The 7207-nt window shown below is 40.4% G+C and overlaps 1 pseudogene; it reads right to left on the bottom strand.

The window, feature by feature from the left end:
• Positions 1-3060: 3060 nt before the first annotated feature.
• LOC122745674 lies at positions 3061-4571 on the bottom strand (annotated as a pseudogene).
• Positions 4572-7207: the final 2636 nt, after the last annotated feature.

Raw genomic sequence — 7207 nt, 5'->3', positions numbered from 1 at the left:
TGCATTGGCTGGCTAACAAATCACTACCCTGAAGGGGTTAAAGGAAATGAGATTTTTCCTAGAAGGCTCTGTTTCTTCCCAAAAGGGGGAAAATAACAAAGGTATTCAAAGTACAATATGAGGGGGCAGAACCAAGATAGCAAAAGCAGGGACTTACCTGAGCTCTTCCCAGAAATCCTCCAAATATCTTTAAATAATGCCATAAGATAATTCCTGGAGGAGCAGAACCCACAAAAGGATAGGGTGAAACAATTTTTCAGCCAAAGACAACTGTGAAAGGTGTTTTATATATGTGTTCATATAGTTCCTGGATTTGTCTTAGCAGGTCAGCTCCCAAATATTTTATATTGCTGATGACCTATTTATTCTTCATGGTATTTTGTTTTGTTTTGCTTTTGTTTTTGTTGTTTTGTGTGCAGGGCAATGACGGTTAAGTGACTTGCCCAGGGTCATACAGCTAGTAAGTTTAGTGTCTGAGGCCAGACCTGAACTCAGGTCCTCCTGAATCCAGGGCTGGTGCTTTATCCACTTTGACACCTAGCTGCCCCCTGACCTATAACCACTTTAGGTTGTAGATGTTCCATAAACATCTCATAAATATCATAAAATTCTAGAATTTTCCTAGGAATTCGTATGACTATAATTGGCCTATAGCCTGAAGTTTTCATCCTCTTCTTTTATAAAAAAAGAATGCGACACATTAGCCCTTCTCCAAGCCAGAAGTCACTCTTCTATTTTCCATATTCTTTCAGATATCACTGAGTGTAGGTCAGGAATCACATTGGCTAATTCTTTCAGTATTCAAACATGCAGTTTATCTATGATTTTCATTCACCAAGAACAGTAAGGAATTCTCTTAATAATATTTTAGGATCATATGGCTTTGGCCATGATGTTCCTGAAATTTTTTGTTTTGGGCTTTCTTTCAGGAGATGATCACTAGATTCTTTCTATTTTCCTCTAGCCTTCTTCATTTAGTAGATCTAGGCAATTTTCTTTTCATTATTCCTTAAAATATGATGTGCAGACTCTTTTTCTGATCATGGTTTTCAAGTAGTCCAATGATTCTTAATTATTTCTCTTTGCACTATTTTCCTGGTCAGATTTTAAAATTTGGGATACCTTACATTTTCTTCTTTTTTCAGGGTTTAAATGCTATTTAATATTTCATGTTTCATGTAGTTATAAAATTCTCTTTAATCAATTTAAGTTTTCAAGGAATTACTTACTTGTTCTAAATTAATTGTCCTTCCAAGGCTTTCCTCAATAGTTCTCATTTCAGTTATAATTCTTTTCTCTAGAATGCTCATTTCATTTACAAAATCAATTAAACTCTTTTTTAAAAGCTGTTTCTCTATTTCTTCCAGGAATATGGTTGATCTTATTTTGAAGTTGTGTTTTTCTTTGAGGTTTTGCTTATAGACATTTTGGAGACATTCTATTTTGAGTTTGTGCCTTGACCATGACTCTCTCCACAATAGATCATTATGGTGGGACTCTTGTCTATTAATTCTTTTTTTTTTTTTTTTGCTTTGTCAAATATATTTTGGGGAAGCTAGGTGGCACAGTGGATAAAGCACTGGCCCTGGATTCAGGAGGATCTACGTTCAAATCTGTTCTCAGATACTTGACACTTACTAGCTGTGTGACCCTGGGCAAGTCACCTAACCCTCACCAAAAAAAAAAAAAGGAAAAAAGAAAAAGAAAGAAAAATATATTTTAATCCAAAAGTTTTAACCTTTAGAATATCTCAGTTATTTACAATATTTACAATGGCTAACAACTACTCTTGTGGAAGACATAAATAGAGTGCTAAATACAATGAGTTTTAAAGTTAAATCATAGTCAATTCTACCAGTCACAAAGAAAAGTGTGTACAGGAAAAAGATGAATAACAGATGAATATGTTAAAACTTTTATAATTTAAAACTGGAGGATAAAACATCACTCACAATTTTTGCCCAACAAGTAGGCAGCTTCAATGAGAGCCAAGGAAAGACCCTTGCTGAAGGCAGGTACAAGCAGGCTTCCCCTCTACCTGCTTCACATCCTGGCACTGAGCACACTCTGCTCTGACCCAGCAGCATATCCACAAGAAATGTTTCTAAGATCCTTTTCTAAAGGATTATGCTTTGGTCATGATATGGTGCACCAATATCCATTAGTCTGATCTGGTGATAAACAGCAGCTTTGAGCAAACTGAAGAGATAGGGAATGTGATCACCCTTGAAAAATATTTCTCAGTGGGAAAAACTACCATCAACAATTGGCCAACTTAACCACTCCTGTGGCACTCACTGTAAGGACTATCCAGGGTTGAGTGGAATAAGAAAAAAGAAAGAAAGAAAGAAAGAAAGAAATCTATCAGCTCCAGTTTTGTTGGAGAGCTTTTAGAAAACTATCTGGTGTGCCCAGACTACTCTCCCAAAGTCTTTGTATTGTGATTCTAGCTTCCATATTGGTTTTAGGTGATGTGTACAATTCAGTAATCCATACTCAGTGTATGTCACTGTGGGATTTCCTATTTAATCTGTGTAGATATGGTTAAGTTCATTTCAGAGGACATGGCACAGTGTGACTATTTTAAACATAACAAATGGTTTATAGTTTTGTGTTTGTATTTATGACATACTGGCCATACTAAGACTATGAATGTGGACCAAGGACTGAACATCAAATAAGTAATACTTTGGGATGGGAAGCCAACACCTGCATCATTACACTGATGGCAGAAACATATCCTGGGGAAAAGCAGGGGCTACCTCCATCAGAAGTTTCCTCCATTGCAGGAGACACCTATGCTACCCTAGTCTATCCTATTTCTACCCTATTCTATGTAGATACCTCTTCAGAATAATTCTTTAAAAAGACTGATTACAAATGAGTGAAGAAAAATGCATGTCCAAAAGGACACTATTTACCTACTTGGTAATAATGAAAGATATTCTAAAAAGTCACTTCTTCAGCTAGCCAACAGTTTCAGTAAGTATACTACAGGACATCTTGTAATGGTGCACATAGAGGACATAGGAAAACTGAGTCATAACAAGCCGTCCTAGACTACAAGTTGTTGGCTACTGTTTCCTTAATGGTTATTGCGTAGATCCAACATGAGTCCATATGTACCCTTTCTCTGGTCTAGTGGGAACTGTGGGGAATGGTGAGGATCGAGACTTGAAATATTCTGAAGGTGCATGACAAACAAATTCCAAATATTCCATCTTCCTTGGAAGATCTTCTTCTGGTCCTATGATGTAAGATGCTGGATCAAACTGGTCTTTGGGGCTGTCCATTGTGGGAATGAGCCATGTTAGCTCTGCGCTCTTCTCGCAGTACTGGTCCTGGAAAAAGCCCCTTATCTGAGCGTTGTACGTTTTTCCATCTTGTTCATTCACTACAGAAACAACATCTCCAATCTGATAATACATTCCCTTGTGAAACAGTGATTCTGCAGTAATGATAGTGGAAACTGCTTCAGGAGCTTTGATAGGGTTCTTCAGTTTAAAGATGTGCCTCTGGCCCTTGACCTTGGTAGACACTCTCATGGGGTGCAGAGCACCTCAGAAGTTCTCTGGGGCACATCAAGGAACCTTCTCCTTGAGAAACTAAACCAGAGGACAGATAATGCCTAGAGAGATAAGCTGAACCAAATCGGACTGAGCTAGCTTCAGATTCCTACCCTTCATTCTGGTCTCCCTTACCCTGGGGAGATAAATTTGGGTGTGGCTGAGGCCTTTGCGTTCTGAAGAGAGGTCTGTAGCCACCCCTCACCCAATTCCTCTAGTCACTACCAGTAGGGGATGGTCCTCCACTGCTCACCCAATTCCCCCAGCTACCACCAGTGGGGGATGGTCCTCCCTCACCAAAGGAACTTTTCACGGGCAGATGGTCCACCCCCATCAGGCCTCTATAAAAGTACCTTCCATTCTCCTGTTCGAGGAGATTTTGGTACCTCTGAGCCATGTGCTTTGTGCCTGTCTCCCCATGAAAAGTCCAAGTATTTCTTTCATGGTTTCCCTCCCCCCACCCTTCCCTTCCCTTGCTCCTAAATAAACTACCACCTTATTCTAACTACTTTTGTGTGCAAGAGGGTGTAATTCTTTAAAGAGGAATTCCTAAGAACCCCAACCCCTAACCCCAAACCCGTATCCCATTTCCCCCCATTACAACACCTTCTTCTCTGGCCGCTGGAGCCAACTTGTACTTGGAGTTCCGCAGGCGTTCAGAGAGCTGGTGAATCTCCTGCTTGCTCTGTGTGCTGCCCCCGCCGCCATTGCTCCGCTGTGAGGCCGCCGAGGGACCAGAGAAACCCAAGTCTGGCCGCCGTGGCCGGGCCGTGAGGCGCCTGCGCCCCTGGCGGCACGGCCGCGACCGTGCAGTGGTTGCAGAGGATCTCGCTCTGCGCGCCCGCTGCACGTGGTCTTCAGGCCCAGCGGAATGGTGGCTGGTGGTCCCGGCGGCCCCCCGGGGCCTCAGTGACAGGGGAATCGCGACCCTGGGGCCCAGGCGCCCGCCGCCACTGACACCGCCGCCAGCCGGGAGGAAGCGGGCGAGGAGCCTTGTCTATTCATTCTTTAAGCTTTACTTCCTAACTTCATTCCTTTATGCTAACCCAAAGTGCTGCTCACTTTGGAAGGTATAAGGGGAATTTATTTGGTGATGGTTTATATCCTATGTGCTTCTGATGCTACTTTCTCTGGATACTGAACCCAGTGGTCTTCAAAGATCTCAAGAGACACTCAGGCTGCTGATCAACAAACTTCCAGTGAACCTGAAATGTTCTTATGTAGTATGATGTGTGATCGACATCCTCATGATTGAAGGTTTTAAAGCTCCTGACCCTATGCGGCAAATAACCACAGACACCCCTAATAAGACCTCCATTAGACTGTTACTGTCCCAGTCTTTGTCAGTTAGCTGGAAGGCCCTTTAGGTGGTGGTCGTCCTTCATTCCCAATTGAAAAGTTCTTCAGAGGGTACAGCTAGGTGGTGCAGTGGATGAAGTACCAGCCCTGGATTCAGGAGGACCTGAGTTCAAATCTGTTCTCATACACTTGATACTAGCTGTGTGACTCTGGGCAAGGAATTTAACCTTCATTGCCCCACCAAAAAAAAAAAAAAAAGTTCTTCAGAGAGATCTTGAGAGTTTCCTTGTATTTGCTTCTTCTACCTACCATGTGAGCATTTACCTCATGTGAGTTCTCCATGAAGGATACATTTGGCATTTGACTAATGTGGCCTGCCCAATGGAGTTGTACTCTCTTCGGTAGAGTTTGAATGCTTGGCAGTTTAGCTCTAGAGAGTACCTCAGTGTCCCATACCTTATCCCGACAGGTGATCTTTAGAATCTTCTCAAGACAATTCAAATGGAAGTGATTCAGTTTCATTGCATGTTTCACAGACATACAACAATGAAGTCAGCACACTGGCTCTGTAGACCTTCAGTTTGGTAGTCAGTCTACTGCCTCTTTTCTTCCACTCTTTCCTTCAGATCCTCCCAATCACTGAACTAGCACTGGCAATCCATGTGTCAATTTCATTATCAATGTGTACATCCCTGGAATGTATATTGCCAAGGTAAGTAAACTTATCCATAGCATTCAACACTTCTCCACCTGCTGTAACTAATGGTTCCGCAAGTGGATGATGCGGTGCTAGCTAGTGGAGCACCTTTGTTTTTTGTTTTTGTTTTTGTTTTTTTGGTTAGGCCAAAATTAGCACAAGCAGGAGAAAATCTATACATACTTCATTGCATCTCAGCTTCAGAGTCTTCATTGAGTGCACAATCATCTGCAAATAAAAAATCAGACATCAACTCTTTCCAATATAGACTTGACTTGTAGCCTTTCTTAGTTAAGTAAGTAATTTACTATCAGTGCAGTAGCTGACTTTGATGCCATGTTTACCCTCATTGAAGGCATCTGACAAAAATTGCTGAAAACATCATGTTAAAAAGCATGGGAGGGGCAGCTAGGTGGCACAGTGGATAAAACACCAGCCCTGGAGTCAGGAGGACCTGAGTTCAAATCTGGCCTCAGACACTTGACACTTACTAGCTGTGTGATCCTGGGCAAGTCACTTAACCCCAATTGCCTCACTAAAAAAAACCCAAAAAACCAAAAACAACAAAAAAACCAAAACATGGGAGCAAGCACATAGCCTTGCTTCACATATAGAAATGTGAATTAAAGCTGATATTCAACCTCTCACCCATTAAATGGGAAGGTTCTTTTCCACTGTTTTCCATAGGCACTTAGAAAGAAAAAAAAAACACTCCTGCTGAGTTGGAAGGGTCTGAGATAATAAGTAGATGAGAGTGAGAGTCTTGTCCAAGGGTAGTAGTAGTTCCACCCATACAAGGACAGGGATTAAAATTATATGTGGTAGCCTTATTTCTGTCCCAACTTTCAGGGAAACTTAGCTGGGGTTCCTAATGTAGTGCTACTTATAAATTTGAGGCTTTAGCACCAGTTTTTTTTGGGTATTAATCATTTATTAAAGTATATTAAATATCAGTAAAGAGAGAACACATGACTCAGAAAGTTAAGAAGGCCTATCTAGCCTAAAAGAGAAATAGAGCTCAGCCTGGCTCTCTCCTTTCTCCAAGTCCTCCACCATGAGCACTGGCTGTCTGCAGAGCTATGAAGTTTGGCAACGCTCATTTCTCTTACTTCTATGTTCTTTTATGGTAACCCCATAATTATCTCAGATGTCATGATGGATACAATGTTGGATTAGGCCTTGACATCTGTTAACAGTTATATTAGATTCTTTAATTTCTCATAATGGCATGAAGATAATTAGGCAGATGATGCAAAAAGTGATGAAACCAGGATATAAATCTTTTTCTTAGTTAATATCACAATTGTCTTAGCCCTGTACTAAAGAAAGGTATAATCAGCATAACTTATGGACTCTTTTGCAAGTAACTTGAGGAGACATCCACTTTTGTTAGAAGTTATTATAACTGAAATTAATCTGACAACTTTTATATTATATCTTCTCAATTTATTCTCCACAAGGGATTTTACAGTAATATTAAGTTTAAAAAATTTCAATTTTTGTTTTTATTATATCTGTTTTATATGTGACAACTGGACAATATGTAATTCTAAGATCTATAAAAGATTCTAAATTTCCTTAGACATATGTTTTTGAGAACTCTCATTGTTTAATTTGGTTATTGGAAAAACTATTTAAAGTTATG

This window comes from Dromiciops gliroides, chromosome 1 (assembly GCF_019393635.1).
Source record: "Dromiciops gliroides isolate mDroGli1 chromosome 1, mDroGli1.pri, whole genome shotgun sequence".
Classification (NCBI taxonomy): domain Eukaryota; kingdom Metazoa; phylum Chordata; class Mammalia; order Microbiotheria; family Microbiotheriidae; genus Dromiciops; species Dromiciops gliroides.
The sequence above is the reverse complement of the archived record's forward strand: the minus strand, read 5'-3'. Positions and strand labels throughout refer to the sequence as shown.